At 35.8% G+C, this 21,540-nt stretch overlaps 1 non-coding gene across 1 annotated transcript; it reads right to left on the minus strand.

Moving 5' to 3' along the window:
* Positions 1–19,215: 19,215 nt before the first annotated feature.
* LOC119626009 (U6 spliceosomal RNA) lies at positions 19,216–19,319 on the minus strand. The gene has a single exon (XR_005242219.2). It is a non-coding gene; the product is annotated as a U6 spliceosomal RNA (small nuclear RNA).
* Between the last annotated feature and the right edge of the window lie 2,221 nt (positions 19,320–21,540).

The raw sequence follows: 21,540 nt of genomic DNA on the forward strand, positions 1-21,540 counted from the left end.
TAATAGATGTAAAGAACCCTGCATAGGACACAAGCATATGCAAAAGTCAAAGGAAAAGCTGGGGAGCAGCTTGTTACCATAAGAAAGGGAAAGTCTGAGGGAAACAAAAGGAAGAAATGAAGAAAGAAAGGAACAAAAGAGACAGAGAGAGAAAGAGAAATTGCAAAAGAGAGGAAACAAAGGGCAGGGAAAGAGAGAATGGATAATAGATCAAAAGAAAGAAAAGCCTAGAGCAGCTGTTAGGGAAACTTTTTCTCCAAATGACCAGATAGTAAATATTTTAGGCTTTATGAATCAAAAGGGAGCTCTGTCAAACTGCTCAACTCTGCCTTTATAGTGTGAACGCTGCCCCAAGAAATACATAAATTAGTGTGACAATGTTGCTGTAAAACTTTAAGCATAAACATTAACATTTAAGTTTTGTATGTCACAAAACATGTCACAAAATATTTTTTTCTTTTTACTTTTTTCCGCTATTGAAAATGAGAAAAATAAACATCCTTAGATGACAACTCTACAAAACGGACCAGTTTGCCAGTCCCAGGTGTAGAGACACAGAGACAAGTTGCCTGAGCCAATATGATGCAGTGAGAGGTAGAAAGGAATCAGGTCAAGTATCTTGGCTTGACAATTGGTGGGTTCTTCCTCTTCTCAAAGCTTCACTGTTTTAACCAATGAAGTGAGAATGTTACAATAGATGAACATCAAATTCTCTTCTTACAGTCACTTTTATTTACTTTATTACTGTTCACTGTTTTAGTTCAATTATTTGCAATAATCTTAGACAAAATATGTTTCACCCTGTGGGTGTTGAAGTTCCTTCTTTTAGGCCCTTTAGGAAATTGGTGCCACTGTGATTTCAGTGATGCTTTCCCAGAAAGTCCCTGCAATGACTGCGCTCAAGTGCAATGAGGTACTTCGCAATATGGCCTGGCCAGATGCTAGTAGTTTGTTTCTAAGTAACAGCCATTCCTAAGTGGTGGGTGAAAATTCTCACCCGTAGCAGCTTATCTTATTCACTCTAGTTTAGACTTCTTTAAGAGGCCAGGTGCACTGAGGTTTGGCTTTGTAATGGTGAACATGTGCTCCCTGTTGAAATAACCGTTGCTGCACTGCTTCAGGGTAATGGGGTGTAGAGTCTGACTTCCTATTTAACTATTTTTAGTATGGTTTCAAATTTATATATTTAATAAGGAAATATTCTGGGATATTTCCAATGTTTCAGGATTTAATGTTTGTAAGGTCTAATATAGTTATGAAGGCTAATTCTAGGAAATATATGGCATCTTATGGTAGCAAACAAAAGATATTCAACTTATTTAGATTGTGTTTCTAAAGACGGCCACTATAATATCTCCCATTCCACTCCCACATCAAGCTTTAGAATCTATTAGGCCCCTCCTCTTGAATCTGGGCTTACTAGTGACTGGCTTTGACCAATAGAAGGCAGCGGAAATGACGCTGTGTAACCCCTGAGGCCAAGTCTTATCTGCAGCTTGAAATTCCGTTTTCTTGGGGTTCTCATCCATCTTCTACTGGAGAGGCATAGAAAGTAAGGGGCACAGCCAGCCCTGAGCTGTTCTAGCCATTCAAGCTGAGACACCCTAGACATGGCTGAATTCATTCACCAGTCAGCCTGGTATTCCAACTGAACCTGACCTCCAGCTGATAACCCAGCTGAATGCCGCCAAATGAGTAAGGAAATACAACAAGGAGTGGAGGAAATGCTCGGGCAGACACACCCACCCCCTAAATTCCTGACCCACAGAATCTTAAGCAAATGAAATGGTTCTGGTTTAAAGCCATCAAATGTTAGGTTCGTCTGTTGAGCCACAATAGATAACAAAAACAAACTTGACACTAATTAAATTGAGAATGATCAATTATACCACGTGTACTTTAGGTAATCTGTGTGTGGCTTATCATCAGCTAGCTTCTCTATGGTAAACCGTGCTGAAACCTGTAATGTTCACACTATATACCTGCCTTATTTTCACATTCATTGTTCTTTAGATCATCTTTCTTGCAGGTTAATTTATTCAAAGTAAAATAATGAATATATTGTTCATTATTAAAATATATATTCAATATATTAAAATAATAATATATACAATTTAAAATTATCTACAATAAATTTAACACGAATTAATTCTGGTTTATAATTATTAGAATTAGCCATTTTATCGTAATGCCAATAAAAATTCAGTTCTGTTCTGTGGAATGTAGTGTTCACTTCTCTAAATAAATATTTTTTAAAATAACTAGTACATTAGGGAAAGATGAAAAATTAATTCGTATGCTGTTAAAATTAATTTTTTTCTTCTTAATGTGGACGTGAAGTTGCACTATATAAAACTATTTGTCATGATATGATACATCTGATATTTATTTTAATCAGAGCTTATTTGAGGTTGGCCTAATGTTTTCTTGAGGCTCCTGTTTTAAGACAAAACAAAAATGAGAGTGTAACTACTTAAATGGTAACACAAATTGATGTTAATAAATTAGTACCTTCATAAAAGAACTCCCAGTTTTACTGCTAAAAGCACAGCAATGTATGCAGCATTATGTAGTTTAAAAGGCACACTGATAAGTGCCTATATTCAAATCCTTTTCTGTGCCCTTTGTGTTCTTATCTTCCCCAGGCCAGCAGACAATCCTGCTTTTCACTAACCTTTGGCACGCCACCACCAGCAGTAAACTGTGCGCTCCTTCCGAGTCCCTGAGCTTCCTTAATTAGCATCACCTGTGGTATGTTCCATTCGGAGCAGCCCCATCAGCCGCAGGCACCTGCTTTAGTGTCTGCGGGTAGAACAAGACTCAGTGTCGTGGGGCTCCCGGGAGTCCATCTGCGTGCCCTGAAGCAGGAACTAACATCTCCAACAAGCTTACTGCAGCCCCTAACCCTACTCATTTTGCCTCTGTAAGGTCGAAGTGAAATGCTACACCAGAACCTGAACAGATTCACCACGTAGTGACCCAAAAAATAAAGCAAAACGTTTCCTTCATGTTCAAAATAAAAAATATTTGATTTTGCTCAACAAATTGTCTTTCTACCCTTTCAAGATAAAATATATTTATTTTTTATATTGAGGTTTGTACTAAACCTTTTCACGAACCACAGAAGTGGCAAACATTTTAATTTTTTGTCAGTAGGTTTTAAGCACAAATTTTGAAGTACATCTTCAAAATATACAAGGTGATGTTTTCTCTTAAAATATTGTAATGGTATAAAGAATTTCACATGCAAGTTAGGAGGGTAACATTGACGCACATTTAAAATAAAAAAAATTTATAGCAATGAATCATAAAAAGGTATAATGAATGTCTGTTACTGAACGATGGATGAAACATAGGTAGTTAAACCAAAGGAATTTTAAAAGGCTTAATTTGAGTTCTTCTCATGAACTCACACTTTTCTTTTTTATGCCTTTTTTCTTTGCCAAGAAGAATTTAGCTGTGACACATAATGGGTATATTTTGTTAAAGCTAAGTTCTTTCAGTGTCAAGCTATTATATCTTCTACATACAGAGAAGAGTTGGTGCCAAGATTTCTAACAAGTAGGTACACATTCGTCTTCAAACAGAAAGGCACTAAAAAGCATTGTGTTGGTAGATTGATGTGTTGAAAGATATGCAATGAAATTCTGACTCTATTAGAGTTAACGGCTGTTTTTAATGGGAAAAAAGCCTGTAGATTAACACTCATGCTAAAAACAAAGGGCTTTGATCTCCTTGCCCATTTTGTAGTAAGCAGCACATATAATTATCCTATTATAATTTCAAAACAGGGCAAGAACATTGCCTTAATTATTCTAGGTGTCACCAAACAGACTAATTATATATATTCTGTTTATATATTTTAAGTAAAATTTAAGAAAAAAAGGAAATAAAATTTTGCTGTTAAATGACTTCCATTTTCAGTAAGAATGTCTTATATATGTAAGCAAGGACTAGCCACTATAATTTAATCTTTATTAACTTTCAGTTTTCCATTTCATGCTCCAAATGCATGAATCATACACTTTTAATCTTACATATGAGCAACTGAGGACCTGAATGTATCTTTTTGGGGGTTGTACTGTTATTAATGATTAAATATTAGTTCCCTGATTCTCAGTTGAATGCTATTTCCACTACATACGGTCACCTTCCTTCACTGACTTTGAGTCTCTGAATGTAAGATGAAAAGATGTATTTTAATAAGTAACAGTCTAAATTAAAGCTCGACAACTCCTTATACTTTTTTTTTTGTTTTTGTTTTTGTTTTTTTTTTTTTTGAGACGAAGTTTCGCTCTTGTTGCCCAGGCTGCAGTGCAATGGTGCGATCTCGGCTCACTGCAACCTCTGCCTCCCGAGTTTAAGTGATTTCCTGCCTTGGCCTCCCAAATAGCTGGGATTACAGGCGTGTGCCGCCACGCCTGGTTAATGCTGTGTTTTTAGTAGAGACGAGGTTTCACCATGTTGGTCAGGCTGGCATTGAACTTCTGACTTCAAATGATCTACCTGCTTAGGCCTCCCAAAGTGATGGGATTGTAGGCGTGAGCCACTGCCTCTGGCCTACTTTTACAATTTGTAATGGGATGCATTTCTTTTAGAAAGTGGTCTGAAAACAACCCAGAGTTCTGGATTACAAAACAGAGGCTATACTCTTGTAGTTGTAAGGGAGTTAGAATTCATTCCACATATGTCTTAGTCACCAGGGGTCACCAAGAGATTTAGAAGTTTTTCAGATAAAGAAAAGGACAACTCAGACAAAATTCGAATTCTATAAATCAGCAGAAGGGAAAGGACATAAAATATATAAACAAGCTTGTTCAGGTCATGGCATTGCGTTGTAGCAAAACACGGACAATAATGCTTAAAATATAAGATCAAAGACGCTTGGTTATACTTATGAATGCAACATTAAGGTAGCATTTTTCAAAATACACTATTCAGAATGTAAGTTCCTCATTATATTAAAAGATTTTAAGTGAAAATAAAAGTGCCCAGTTCAAATATATGTAATGATAAGACTGGATAAGAAAAGGTGGTACATACGTACCCTGGCATGCTATGCAACCATGGAAAAGAATGAGATCATGTCCTTTGCAGGGACTTGAAAGGAGCTGGAAGCCATTACCTTTAGCGAACGGATGCAGGAACAAAGCCACAAATACCACATATTCTCACTTGTATGTGGAAGCTAAAAAACGAGAACACTTTGAACAACACACACTCAGGCCTATTGGAGGCTGGAGGGTGGGAGGAATTAGAGAATCAGGAAAAATAACTAATGGGTAGTAGGCTTAATACCTGGATGAGGAAGTCATCGGTGCAACACATCCCCATGACACAAGTGTATCTATGTTACAAACCTGCACATGTGCTCCTGAAATTAAAAGTTAAAAAACAAAAAGCAGAAACAAAAAAAAAAAAAAAAGAAAAAAAAAAGAAAAAGTGGCCTACAGTATCCCTTCTTGATATCTGCAGTGACTGTGATCATATGGCAGGTTCTGTGAAGTTATTCAGTAACGATACGTAACTTTGTTTCGCGAGTGTTTCCCAAACTTGCTTGACAGCAAAACCCCATTTTCAAATATTAGCATTTCATAAAACACAACTGGAAATATTGAGTTAACGTGTAGCTTGTGTTCTGAGAGCTAAGCAGAGTTCTGTTATCCATTCTCAAGCAGAAGTTTCATATCTCTTCTCTGAGAATAAAAAAGGTGCAAAGTATCATTTATGATTACCAGTTCATCTTTAGTTGCATTTATTTTTCCTGAACCAAAAAATCAAAACAAATTAAAAACACACAAATAATTTTTTTAAAAAAGTAGCTACTTCAGTATGTAAAAGATGAAACTCACATCTTGGATTCATTCACTTTTAAAGGTCATCTGTCATGAGAACCAATCACTTTAAGTAAGATTATAGATTATCTCCCATCCCTAATACACACACCACACACAGACTGATAGTCTGTTGTGTGTCTATGCAGTATAAATTCAAAGTGTCAGGACTGTATGTGGTGCCTGGACTGTATAGACACCTGGAAAGTCATTAGACTACTTTTTATGAGTTTTACTTTCTTTTCTGCCTCTGCCTCTGTCAGTATGGAAGAGGAAGAGAAAGTTTCTTGTATAAAAGTTAAAAGAAAAAAAAAATACCAACGAACCAAACAAAGAAAAAAATCCCCAGGGCTCCTTGTAGAACAAAAGCTTTCATACAAGAAAGATACATAAGAACCTGGCAAAAAGGATTTGTCAATTGGTCATAAGAGCTGGCTGAGAAGTTGTTCTTGCTGGTTGCTAGTAATTCAGAGGGATGACTAACAGCTCGTCTTATCCCTTGCTGCTGCGAGGCCTTAGCTATGAAGGTCCTATCAGGACATATGTGTTAAACCATTTCTGTACAGGGCACATTTCTATTAGATCACATGGGAACGTGTAAAGCATGGGTAGTTTGCGTTTTTCTTTCCCGTACAAGCTGCTCAGGACAGGGGTGGGAGTGAGTACATAGCCCTGCACAGTCTGGAAATTCCAGGCTTCTTTTGTTAACAGATGGTGGAATGGAGAGAACAGCTAAAATTTGCTGGGTATTTTTTCACATACTAATTTAGTCAGTTCAAATCTAATATTGACTTGTGACAAGCTATGTGGTGATCTCAGAAATGTGATTTAAGCAAATATCACCAAACAATTTAGCGTTACCTTAGTATCGAATTACAAGCTCCAGAGTAAACCAAATCTCAATGATGAAACCATTCATGGTTTTCCTCTGTCCTCAAATATATATACTTATATTCTCAACAATTCATGGGGCATCGAGCTAGGGCTTTGTTTAATGTAGAATCTGGCCGTGTGAAAAATACAGGCACTGAAGTGGAAAATATTTTTGCATTCTTCTGTGCCAGCATTGCCCTTTTCTGTCAAGTTGCACACACACGTGTCCACAATGGAAGCAATATTTACAAGCTGCATTTTACATAATTCCAGGGAATGACTATCTACTCTTCCACTGAAGAGAATTCCCTTGGCACCCCTGCGTGCCCCTCAGTCCTGCTGGTTCGTTGGTTCTATTGTGTATCCTGCAGCGTGATACATGGCAGCATCTTTGCCTGCTGTAGCCGAAGTGGAGTCATCCATCATTGCGATCGCGGGAACTGAGGACCTTATGGACTGGGAGTAAATTATGAAGCTATGAGGAAGGTGATCATTTTTGCAGAAACAGCTATTTTATGTTCCTGTTTTCTACACTATCCTTTCTTTCTTGTCTGGGATAATGAAAGAGTAAAAGCCATAGGACCAGTTTTTGTCCTTTGGATTCATGCTGAAGGAAGAAAATACAATCAATAAAAATGCACTTAACGAGCCTAAGATTGACTGGTCTTTTTCTGTTTATTTTGCATTTCAGGTGCAATTCTCTGTTGACCTGCTGTTAATGCTATGTAACTGTGGATTTCCCAGATTTAAGTGTGTTATAAATGGATAAACTTCACCACATGGGATGATTTAAACTAACTGGTTTGAGATCCAGGCTGGGCATGACAAAGGAAAAGTTGTCAATTACCTTTAGTGAATTTCAGTCATATAGAGCCAAACTAGATAACTCATTCTTTTCATACCCTTTCATCTCTCCCTTTCTCCTGCAGTGAAAGCATCAATCAATGCCTGAAAATACAATCTGAATTCGTAAGTTACTCCAAAATTTATAATTTTTGCTTTATGTAATTTACATGTTTTTATTGTATCCTAGTGAATTTAGAATCAGTTTAACACTCCTACTATGGTAAAATATGGTTAGGTAATTTAAAGAAAAGTGACTTCCCCAATACAACTTTAAAAATTAAAATGAAGATTAAAGAATACAATTTAAATAATGCTAATACATAACCAAGTGGACTGAATATTTTTTCTTCCATCAGTTATTCTACAGTTATACAGTTTGATCTTGTAAAACCTATCAGTACTCATCTGCTTTGCCGTTATTATACACTCATTGGCTATGTTCTAATAGATGAGTATTATACTGTTCTAATAGATGAGTATTATACTGAACACTTACTACTTCTTTCATATAATTTTTATATTTAAGAAGTGATTATTTGCTTTATTAGAGAAGGCTAAATAGCTTCACTTTGAAGACTTTCTTTAACATAAATAATATGATGACTTTTCCATATAGTTACTTTGCCAAGGCTCTAATAGCAAAATTATGTCACATATAAACCAACAACCTAGTTAATGGAATCTAAATTAATATTTTAAATTCAGAAGGTACATTGTTTTTTACAGACAATAAGATTTTAAGGCAACATTCTAATTAAATATTGCATACTGGAAAGAGACTAAACCTAGGTTACATCTGGTTGCTGTATATGAAAGATAAATATTTAATGCAAATGAAACTAGCATTTTTGAAACAAATATTTACCTTTTATTTAGATTGACCACACACATACTTTTTTTGTACCATAGCTAATGAATGTTTATGCAAAGTGCCAACATATGCAGTGGTAATAAAGTATAATGAAAATAAATGTTGGAAAAGAAATTAAACTTTCTTTGTATGGGGAAACTTTCTTTATATGAAGCATAGCAAAGCAAGCTAATTCTACCATGTTTAAATGCAAATTTTATTGAGATGAATCAAAGGCAATGAAAGGCAGACATAGTAGTTTTATTCTATTTTAAACTACTTTATTGGCTACAGCTGCTGTTTTTGAATGAAGCCAGTCTCTTTACTTTATTGGCAGCAGCCTATATCCAGTCAGTCTTTCACTAAGGAACAGAAAGTTCCCTACCCTGAAGAATCCTTCCATCACTTTGCTTTAACCAGTTAGCAAAATAACGAAAGGGTAACTGTGTTAAAACATTTTATTTCTATATTTTTAGTTAAAAGCTTAAAATTGGGGTGCTTAGAAATGTAGGACTTACAGGAGCACTAACTAAACAAAGATGGTTCTTGAAACACTCTTACATGTTGCATTCGTCATTTTCAGTTGTGTGAAGGCTATCCAAGGGTAGTCTAGATGGAATACTTTTAAACATTTTTACAACAAGCCTATTTCAGATGCTAGATGGACCAAGATTCTAGGATTTCACATGCCCTTGCAATGAAATATTGAGACTCCTATTTCAAATATAGATTTATAGGCGTGTATGTAACCTAGGTTGCTCAAATTTCACACGAATATCCAAAAGCAGATTAAATTCATATGGTTTTCTATATGAGACAGAAAAAACTTTGCATGTACCACCTTTGTATGTCTGCTTTTACTAAAAGCTAAGTCGCATAATCCATAGTTTGTGGCCTCTGATGCTTAGCAAGTGTCTTTGCTGTTTTTTTTTAAGATAGTTTCCAGATCTACAGCATAATTTAAAAGCAATTTATGTAATTGACAAAGTGAGAGATTCACATGTCATATCTTAAACAGTCAAATCTGGCTGACACGCACCCTAACATGACTGAACTCTTCCAGTAGTGCATTAATTTGCTGCATGAGGAATTAATAAAATTCATTACTGAACTAGTTGGAACTAGGGAGGAATGCTACTCTAATCCTTGGCATACATAAATTTCAAATATGTGGATTACAAAGTACTTCACCTTAATTAAATATAGTATAATCAAGTCACTGTTTTTGAGCCTTATCACTCACTTGGAAAATAATTTCCACATATAAACTGACATAGCTAATCCAAAAGTTATAAAAATTTGAAAGAAAATACACATAATGTCCACATCAGAAGCAAACAAAAAAGTACTCAGCATCGTCTGACTCTACTACTTCCTGCTCAGAATTTGGAAGTTTCACTTGGTAGGTTTCAATGTTCAGTATCTTTATATTGAAGCACACTGTTCTGATATAAATGACGGAGCATGCATGCTCTTCTTCCATCTACTCACTTGAAATTTTCTCACAAAATAGCCCTTAACTGTTACAAAACTTGATTTTTATATTCCCAAGAGGAACCCCAATTTCTATTTGAAGAACATTGGGATTATTGTTTCATAGGAAGGCAATCATTATGGTGCCTTTGGCACTTGCGACTGATTTTCTCCATTTACATGTTCCTACATATTGTTAATCCTTCCCTTGTGTACTGAAAAGGCATCTGGCATTAGTCAGTAGTGAAGTAAAGATCTTCTGTTTGTTTCAAAGATATGTTTAAGGACCCATATCTCTGATGTAGAAAATGCACGATTATTCATTTTTAAAGCCAGTTGTGTAATTTAAGATTGTTTTTCAAAATCGAAACATTAAAATGCATAAAACCAAAGCTTGAAAAGGGAAATTAACTTTTAGATAGCTTTATAATAGCAAAGGATTTCCAACATAATTTTTGTAAGAATTGGTGTATTTTATCAGACATATACTCTATCCAGCTTGTTTTTGTATTTTATATAATCACCACAAATATAATTAAAAAACCCTTGTGAGAGTGGGATTTTTACTGGGATCCTGGACAACAATGACATAAAAATACAATGTTAGAAGTATAGGAATATCTCTAGGACATCTACAAATGCTAAGAAAATTTCCAAATGCCCTGTACCCAATGGTACGCACAGAAAAGTCCTCCTTTTGATCTTGGTAACTCGCAATGTTTAGAATCCCAGGCTAAACTCCCCCCTGAACATTTCTTGGACTTTTCATGTAGTCTGTTACCTCTAGCACTTTTTATCTGCTTCAACCCTAGTGAAATATTTAATAAACTTGTCTCAAGAATCAGACAAATGATCACCCAGCACTGCCTTAGTTTTAATTTCTGTGCAGTGATTTTTGCAACTTATGGAATTGGAACCAATGTCAGGACTTGGTCAACTGTTGTCATTTATTTATATCTGACAGGGCTAGAAGCTACACTGAGAACAGCCAACGGATACACTGAATTTAAAGGCTCAGCTAAGGAAATCAGATCTGTAACCATGAAGAAATCAAGAGTCTTGTCATGATTCAAGATACAGATGGAGGTCCACTAAAATTTAAGCTCTATGAGGACAGTTCTATGAGTTCATAGAATTTAAGTTCTATGAGAGCAGATAATTTTGTCTGCTTTATTCACTGCAGTAATTACAGTAGAACATAGTTGGTGCCCAATAGACATTTGTTTAATGAATGGGTGAATCAATAATATATACAACATGAGAACAAAAAACAGAGCAGATAGTTAAACAGAAGATGAGGGCCAAGAAGAAAGATCAGGAACTAGAAGTCAAACTAGTTGGTAAAATATAAATCAAGCAAGCAGTCACACAGACAAGAATAAGAAAACCCCAAAATATGAAAGCAAGATAGTCAATGAAGTACTTGAACATAATAAAGATGACCTTTTTGGGAGTGCTTTTTATGTGTAGATATTGCTCTAAGACTTTCACATGTGTTACTTCTCTTTGCCCCTCACATTATGCTACTGTTATCATGTTACAGAGAGGAATGTAAGTCACAAGAAGACTCCATCTTGTTTAAAGTGTCTATTTTAGAAAGTGGTGAAGATTATATCTGAGTCAGAGCTTCTGCCCCTGCTATACTGCCTCCCTTTGGACGCCCTGAATATAATGAATCTTTAATGGGGCCTGGCATAGGAAGCAGAGAAATGGAAGCACAGGAGTACGAAGAGAGCTTGATTTCTAGCCAAACATCCTGGCTAGCCAGCCAGGAAAATTAATAAATCGGATTACTGTCTGGGCAGACACCAAACCTAAGGCTTAGTTGACCCAGGAATTCATGTTGGAACAACATATTGGAAGCACATGGTAAGATACGGACAGATTATGGGAGCAGGTTGTTTTTGTCTTTTATGTCATACTTCAACCACTTTAATTTTCTTAGTCCAGTAATTTCTATTTTGTGAACATTAAACAATTTGTAGATTACCAAAGATCAGTATTTACATTTTAGTTCCTGATCTGTTGGTTGGTTAAATATATGTGATAAAATACTCCTAAAAAGAGAGTAATTGTTTTTCTATTCACTTGCATTTTGTACTTTCTAGGAGCATGTGTGTAATTTGAAAAAGTAAAACAAAAAACCCATACATTTAAGACATATTCTTTACTTAATTAATTGGCCCACTGTGGTGAACTTGGATTGTTGAACCATTGGATGAAATCAGATGGCCACAGAGATGTAATCTGAAGAGCTGACTTTAAGCTGTAGTAGGGTAACTACCACTCATTCAGTTCTCATTTGTTATCTGTATATTAATCAGTGCAGGTTTTCTCACGCTTGGCACTGTTGATATTCTGGGTAAGATAATTCTTTGCTGTGGGGGACTGCATTTTAGGATGTTTATCAGCATCCTGGTTTCCACTCACTAGATGCCAGGAGCAAGCCCCTATAAGAGTGAGGTGCTCAGGGCACAGAATGCAATGTGCTCTCGGATTGTGCCTCACCTCACTGTGGTGCCATATGTGACAGATAATGTCAAATGTTCCTTTAAGGGCTAAAAAAATTCTACTCACTGAACCACTAAGTTAGAGGAATACGAATAGTTTTATCGACTACATTACAAAATGTATAAATGGGATCTATAATATGAAAGCTTATTTCTCATTCAAATAATAGTCCAAATATGTATCACTAGCCATGAGAGACTTTTTCCAAGTGAACATTCAGAGACCCAGGTTATTTGCACGTTGTGCCTCCGATATATTCCAAGCCTCTTATTTTCTGCTGGTGGAGAGAGAAAGAGAAAAAGGAAAGAGACACTGTTCTCCTGGCCATTGCAAGGGCAAACACGTGACTTGAAAGCTGTATCTCAGAGGTACCAGACTCTGACTCACATTACATTGGCTACAACTCAGTCACGTGGCTATTCCAAGGAGATTTGAAAACTGTAGTCTAGCTGTGTGCCCAGTATAAAGAAGAAACACATATTTAATGAACAGTTTACGCGTACACCCTAGAGAGCACAGAAGCAACGTTTGTGTGAAAAAAAGAGAGAAAGAAGGGGAACGGGAAGAAATATGCCTCCTAAAACTGGAAATGATTCAAAAGCACTTTGATAGAGAAATGAATGAATACTTGGAATGCATTCACACAATTGAATATATGCAGCCATAAAAAAATGACCTGTAGCTAAACATGACATCAGGGATGAACCTTTGGAAGCATCAGGACAAACTAGCAAGTCTTGGAAGTTCACACTATTCTACCTAACTATAAAATTTAAAAACAATCCCCAAATTTTTCATATACTCGTTAGGCACATGATAAAACTCGAGCAAGAAGCTGGGAGACGCAGAATTGCAGAATAGCAGTTATCTTTTAACAAAGACGCGAGGGGGTTGGGATAGGAGAATGGCACAATGGTAGATGCAAGTTATTGGAAATGGTCTTGTTTGACGGCTGAGTGATGGGCTTAATGTTATGCTTCATATTATTTTCTTAGTAACTTAAGTATAATATTGTTTATGCATAAATAATGCATTACAATAGAAAATATTAATACAAAAAGATCCAAACAGAACAAATACATTAGTATTTATGTAGTATGGAACATCATATATTTTCTGAGCATTTGCCAATTGCAAATTTAACCAAATTGGTAAAGCATTATAACTTGTACTATTAGTTATTGTTAAAACCTTCTTAAGACAGGACAAAGCAGTTAATTTCCAGTATGAATTTCTGGTACTATATTTCAATATAGCTTTAATCACTGTTACTTCATGATTTATTTTGATTATGGCACATTAATTTTAATATTAAGATTTGTTATTACACTATTTTGAATAATAAGGAGGAAATTGTTTTTCACTCTATTATGTGCTTGAAAATGTGATTTTTTTACTTCAGAGAAGAGGCTTTTACCTCCAATATTTTAAAATTTTAATGCTGTCTAAGGCAAGAGAAAAATACAGAAGTATGCTTTATGTTAAACTCTACTAGTATAATCTACTTAATTTGATGAAGAACGTAAAAAGAAAAAAACTCTAGTGAGTCTGCTGTTAAAAATAGCCTATCTATACACTGAAGAGTTAACTCATACTGGAATGGAAAACCAAGAAATAATCTTTTGGAGCACAAATATAGAGAAATAGCACCAATTTACCCAGATCAATGTTGTTTGTCTGTGGGCCAATTAGTTGACAAACCCTTATTATATTCAAATATCCTCAATTTAGTAACCAAATTAGAATGTGGGCTTGGATGCTGCCTAAGCTGAGGACTTTCTTTCACCTTCTTGGATCCCTGTCTGATGTATTCTTTCATTTTCAGTTTGGAATCTATTGTTGGTGATAGGTACTGATCACATTCCGGGGCCTCGTGGAAAGAAAAGAAGGTACAAGAAATTCACTTAATCCTTCTTTTTCCTTTTCTCCTTTAATATCATAGGATACAGAATCAGAGAAATGTCTCATAATTTAATTGGCAATGGATGATTTATAAGACTATATTAATGACTTAATATATGAGAGTATTTTAAAAGAGATTTCACATGAAGTACAAAATACCCACTACATACCCATAAAAATTTAAAAAACAGACTTCTATTCCCGGTAACATTTAGTTATCATTTAGGTTTGAACATTCAAAGATATGCATATTGTTCAAGCATCCTTTTTTTTTTTGGTAAAAGTACACACAAAATTTCAAGCAAATAAATTTGCATAGGAATGGTCATGATATTTTGACAAGTTTAGGATGGATAAATATAGAACTGACGCAGAAACTGTGATGCCTGACAGACGCTGGTGTTTGCTTCATTATTGTCATGGAAATTGTGTATAAAAATAAATTTAACAAGCTTTGTTATGTTTGGTGCAATTGAAAAAGTTGTTTGTGTAATTCCTTTGATGATGAACTGACTAGAGTTTTAATGATGCCATTGAAGAGAAAAACAATGAAGCACCATTCCTAGAAACTGGTACTGAGAAGCATAGAAAAGGATCCACATTTTGTAGATTTACCTTGAATACAGCTGTTGGATGAACATAAAATTTGAAGAGTTGGAAGAAAAATGAGATATAGAACCTAGCACTTATAATGAATTATCAAATGTGAGTAATTGCACTCAGTTGAACCAAAACACTTAGATTTTTGAAGCTGACTCATCATTTTAATAATTTCCTTTTAAAAGCTGTTTTACGCCTAATAAATTCATATAACATCAAAGTGCTTTGAAACACAATCTCTATTTCTTTCATTAGATAAGGAAGAAGTGAAATTTAAAGTAAAATGTTCCCTTTAAAAAATCTATTTTTGCATGATATAGTGATTACCCCACTCTTTATTCTGACTGTCTGGGTTCATGATTTGGCTCTACCTGGTGGCAACTGTGTACTCATAAAGTAGTTTTTGGAGAAAAATTTGGTTCACAGAAGCAAAATTTGCCAAAGAGAAAGAGCATGAGATTATATGCAGGATGGAGGTTAGACAGAAAAGGAAAAACTTTGATTTCACCCTTGCTGATATGCTGGTTGTTCAGGGCTATGACCCAGAGCCCAGGACCTGTGAATGGAAACTCAGCTGGCATCATTCTCCCTGTCAGGGATAACCATGGTATCTGATTTTATCACTTCTACAGGGGAGCAATGTTACCAATACATACTATTGCCTCTCTCAAAGAAGAAATGGCACTCATAAAACTATTGCGTTTTCCTGGATTTATAAGAAGAAAAGGGAGTACAATCAGGTATTTATTTGATGTGACTCTCCTTTTTTGTTTTGTGTCTTCTAAACTTCTTAATTTTGATTTCCCTGCAATGCCTAGTATTTACTGGAGCAACTATATTCCATGAAGTAGAAAGAAAGATTTTCACATACAGGGATTTACAAACCCTTATATCTTCTTCTTCTTTTTTTTTTTTTTGAGAAACACTAAGAGATAGATAACTGGCCATTAAAGAATAAAGTAATACATAAACATTTCACCTGCATTGGGTGAATTGAAGACTTGGGCAGTAGTAAACCAAGCTGTGAGGCATTTTGAATTTTCAGGGTCACATAACGCAGTTGTGTCAGGAGACTATTTACTGGTGAGCAGAGACCCCCAAAATGTAGGCCTTCTGAGCCTTCTAAAATTTGTGTTTATCATTCTCTAGACTTTCAACAGTTTTACTGCATGTGTTTCTATTCTTAAATGTTTTGTTCAGTTTTGCATGTTTTTGAATGCATATAAATGAAATCATGCCATAAATATTCTTTAAATACAGGTTCGTTAAATTAATTGTCTCTAAGATTTGACCATATTGTTCCATTTAGCCATTATTCACTGGTTCTTCTTCTACCTAGTATTCAATTTTCTGGATATAACACAATTTGTTTATCATTCTTCTGTTTATAGATATTTGAATGTGTTCATTTTTTTCTTAATGCAAACAGTGCTACTTAAACATTGTCACAGTTTTCTCCTGGTTATATACAGGTGGCTGTTTCTAGTTATACACAGTTACTATGGCCTGATATTTGACCCCCACACAAAACAAGAAATTTGTTTTATTTGGCAATCAAATAAACCAAAAGTTTCACACACATCAGAAGTAATCCTCATTCAATGCAGTCTCATATTTTTATTCCATTGTATTACATTTATACTCTATACCATGTTATTTTAGGTTGTTAATCTCTGGTCACTCTCCAAAGGCCACGACCATAAAGCCAAGAGCATAAAAGTTCTAGTATATTTAACTTGACAAAGGAATTCAGTTGAAGGCTGGTTCACTTTTACACCCATCTATTTGAGATTCTTCTTTTACTGAACATTACTGGACATTAGAAGATTTCCTGCCAGATGGGCATCTTATAAGTATGCTGTATATATACAAATGTACATATACATTTTTACACATACACAAGCACAGGATTATTTGTCGATTTCAGCAGGAGTTTGGTATCCAGTCTGCAGTGTGGCTAGAAATGGAAGTCCTTAGGTTTTGGAATCTTAGGAAGTGAGACACATATTGGAATTCTGTATTTCCAGAAGTACTAGATGACCTTGTTTTGGAAAAATTTCCCATTAAAAACGGAAACTAGACAAAATATAAGAACACATAAAATTATAGCTATTGGTGGAGACCAGAGATCTACCAAGGCATCAAGAAATTAGAACACAATCCCACAGAGTGGCAAAGTCCAAGTTCTCGAGGAGAAGCTCTCTGTGGACATTTGCTACTATTTCCCCTGCCCCTAGTCATTTGCTTACTTAAAAGCAGCAGCTGAAAGGTAATGTAAACATACGGGTAAATGGAAATGGATATTGGCTGTATAAGGCAACGATAAAACAAGCATTTTGGCAATACATATATCACATGGTAATAATAGCACAAAAGATGGGAGGAAAAAATGAAATTAAAGTAATACAGTCCTTATGTTTTCTCAGAAGTGGTAATAGTATGAATAATATAGATTTTAACAGGGCAAAAAACACTTTGAAATCACTAGGACAACTCCAAATGGGGATTTAAAGAATATATAGCTTGCATGCTAAACAGGAGAATGGAATTAAGCAATAAAGGGTAGCTACCAAAAACTATATCAATTATTACAGTTATTGGGGAAATAATCAAATATTTTTTCCCTGAGAGCTTGGAAATGAATGATAATATCTTCTATTACTATTTATTTTCAACATCGTGTTCAACATCATATTAGAGGTTCTAGCCAGTGCAATAAAGAAACAAAAGGTATAAAAATGAAAAGGAAGTAGAAAGCTCATTATTTTTGTGACACAACTGTGTAGGTAAAATATGTAAATGAATCTACATATGAACTTAAAATTAATAAGTATGTTTAGCAAGGTCAGAGAATTCAAGATCAATATTAATTATACTTCTATATACCAGCAATAAACAAGTAAAATTATGTTTAAAAGTCATACCACTTATAAAAGCATAAAAATTATACCTAATATAAGAAACTTAATGAATATCCACCAAAATGACTAAAATTTAAAATACTGGCCAGGCATGGTGGCACACACCTGTAGTCCCAGCTACTTGGGAGCCTGAAGTAGGACTATCACATCAGCCTGGAAAGTCGAGGCTGCAGTGAACCATGATCGCACCACTGTACTCCAGCCTGGGTGACAGAGCAAGACCTTGTCTCTAAAAAAATAATAAAATAAAGTAGGCTGGGAGGGGTGGCTCATGCTTGTAATCCTAGCACTTTGGGAGAACGAGGCAGGCGGATCACCTGAGGTCAGGAGTTCGAGACCAGCCTGCCTGACTCCGTCTCTACTAAAAATACAAAAATTAGTCAGGCGTGGTGGTGCATGCCTGTCATCCCAGCTACTTGGGAGGCTGAGGCAGGAGAATTGCTTGAACCAGGAGGCAAAGGCTGTAGTGAGCAGAGATTGTGCCACTGCACTCCAGCCTGGGTGACAGAGCAAGACTCCGTCTAAAAGAAAAAACAGTAACTAAAATAAAATAAATAGTAACAATTCTAAGTGTTAGAGAGAATGTGAAGTAATCAGAAGTCTTTTAGCCTGTAGCAAACCCACTGTTAGTATACAGGCAAAAGAGAACCTTACAGTTGCTTGCCAAGTGTTTGCAGCAGCATTATTTGTAATATCCCCAAACTGAAAATAGCCTAAATATCCATCAATAGTAGATGACTGATAATAAACAAATTATGGCATATTCCCAAAATATAATACTAAATCGCAATCAAAATTAACTCACTAGGGCTACCTATAACAATATGCATGAATCTCACAAAATTTTGTTAAAATAAAGAGTCCTAACACAGATAAATATAGATTTTTTGATTCCATTTTATAAAAGTTAGCAAAATTGATCTATGTAGATGGGAGTGAAGATAATTGTTAACATGGAGGAGGAAGGCTAGAGATAATAACTGAGTGAGGACATCAGAGTGACTTCTAAGGTCCTAGTAATATTCTATTTCTTAATCTAGGTCGATATGGGAAAGGCTAGAAATGAATTTTTATTCATAATCTTTATTTTTCACTCCTCTCTCTGAGCCCTTTGTCATATGACTTTAGAGTTCCTCTGATAAAGGCAGAATATAGCTCCCTATGTGACCCGTTTTGGTTAATAGAATGACACAGAAATGAAGGTATGTCTGTTCAAAGCCTAGGCTTCAAAGGTCCTTATACATTTTTATTTTTTTATTTCATTTTACATTTTTGTGGGTACATACTAGATGTTTAAATATCTCATGAGGTACGTGAGATGTGTTGATAGAGGCAGGCAGTGTATAATAATCACATTATGGGAAATGGGGTATGCATCTCCTTAAGCATTTATTTTCTGTGTTACAAAAATCTGCAATGCTTCACGAATTTGTCTGCCATCTTTGTGCAGAGGCTACGCTAATCTCCATATCATTTCCATTTTAGTGTATATGCTGCTGAAGTAAGCACTCTCATGCATTTCTATCTGCTTTTTAGTGTTTCTGCAATCACTGTGAATAGAACATGTCTGTGTTAGCCTCCCAAAATGAGGATGGATGGGCTGTAGAGGAGAGACATACCAGATGTCTTACTTTGGTTGTGTTGTTATAACAAAATACTTTAAACTAGCTAATTTATAGAGAACAGAAACGTATTTTTCATGGAGGCTGGAACCCATGATCAAGGCACCAGCAGGCTCAGATCTAGTAACGGCCTAATCTCTGCTTCCAAGTTGGTGCCTCGTTGCTGCATCCTCTGAAGAAGAGGAAGGTTGTGTCCTCACCAAGTAGAAGAGGTGGAAGGCACAGAAGGGCAAAAGAGAGAGGGGCAAACTCCCTCCATTGAGTCCTTTCATAATGACATTAATCCATTCATGAGGGCAGAACCCTCATGACCTAAACACCTCCCCAAAGACCCATCCTCCCAATACTTGCCTTGAGGATTATGTTTCCAACACACAAAGTTTAGGGGATACATTCAGACCATAACACCAGGTAAGCTGCCCCAGCCAAATGCAGCCTAGAGTGAGTCCCTGTTGGTATTTGCAAATGCACAAGTAAGCAGCTAACTGCAAACACAGGAGTAATGCTAGACACGTGGGCTCTGCTCTTGGCTGGATTTGGCAGGTTTCATTTAGATGGGAGAGTTCTGTTTCACGTGGTTTTCATTCTCTTGCACAGACTAATAGGCTAGACCAGGTGTGTCTTTCTCATGATGATGGCATCAGCTCATGTAGAAAAGCATTTTACACAAAGTCTCTTGGATTCTTGACTTGGAACTAGCTCTCCATAAGTTCTGCTTTATTCCATTAGTCAAAGCAAGTTAGTTAGATGACCAAACCCCAAATGAAGGGACAGAGAAATGCCCTTTTTTGTGGAAGAAACTGCAAAATCTCAAGGCAATAGCTTTAGTCAGAGGAATTGTGAAGTATTGGAGCCATTAACACAATCTTTGACTCCTAGAAGGATATCACACAGTAAATAAGTAATTATAGCATAATTCATCCATTAAAAGTATATTAAGTATTATGATGAAGAAATACTGCATGGTAAGCTCTATATGGAAAACAAAAGAGAAAACAAATACATTGTTAAGCGTTTCTATTTCAAGATTACAATCCTGGATAATTATAGTATTGACTATCACATCTCCATAGGAGGAGCTATTTAATAATGCACATGATATCTCATCTGTATTTTGTTAAATGCATAAAACTGACATTAAGGAACAAAACTAATATCCTGGATATGTAAAAATTTCTGATTATTTTTCTACTTAATTTTGAGAGCTAAACAAGCCAGGCTATTTCCTTCTATCTCTGATGACTTTGCACAGAACTTTTACACCATTTGGGATTACATACTATGTGGTTTTATATCTTTAGGTTTGAGAAACATATATATTGAGAGATTATAAGGGAGTGAGGTAGGGAATTATTAGGGAAAAAATTTGTCCTCAAAGTGTTACCTTTGCAAAGAAAGAAAAATGCACCCCCTTCATACTTTCCTGGGTATCTTGTTCAGGGCCCATCTCATTATTCTACTGTCCACTCCTGACTCTCTCTGCAGGACGAGGAAGGAGTATCTCATTTGTCCACATAATCGGTTGGTGTTTCAAAAGCTCTCTTTTCTCCCTTGACTGCCTTCAAGCAGAGTAAATTCTTCTCTTTTTCCTCTTCAAGTGTAATAAATCTTTGGGGATCTATCCTCTCTTACAATAGGGTGAAAAGATGAGGAAGAAGCTGCTGTTTTGAAATTTTACCTGTATCTAGGTAGGCAAACTCAAATAAGAGTGGGATAAACAAAATATCCCTGCGGTATTTTCCAATCGAGTTTTACCAATAATGTATACTTAGATTCTGATTTGGCTTCTTCTGTCTGCTGTTAGTCGATTGGATTTAAGACGGCTGCAAATTCTTTGACGTTCCTTCCATTGAGAGTGGGGTCTATATCCCCTGCCCTATAAATTCAGTGAGGAAGTGATGCTATGTAACTTCCAAGGCTAGGCATACAATATCCATGCAGCTTTTACCTTGTTCTCCTAGGACAATCACTTTCCAGGTGCTTCCTCTTGGGTATCTCAGAATCCAGCTGCCATGCTAAGAGAAACCTAAACCACCTGGGGAGGCCCTGTGCGGGTAGCCGGCTTACAGTCTCAGCTGAGGAAGATTAAATCAGGCACCACGCAAGGA

This window comes from Chlorocebus sabaeus, chromosome 22, assembly GCF_047675955.1.
Source record: "Chlorocebus sabaeus isolate Y175 chromosome 22, mChlSab1.0.hap1, whole genome shotgun sequence".
Classification (NCBI taxonomy): domain Eukaryota; kingdom Metazoa; phylum Chordata; class Mammalia; order Primates; family Cercopithecidae; genus Chlorocebus; species Chlorocebus sabaeus.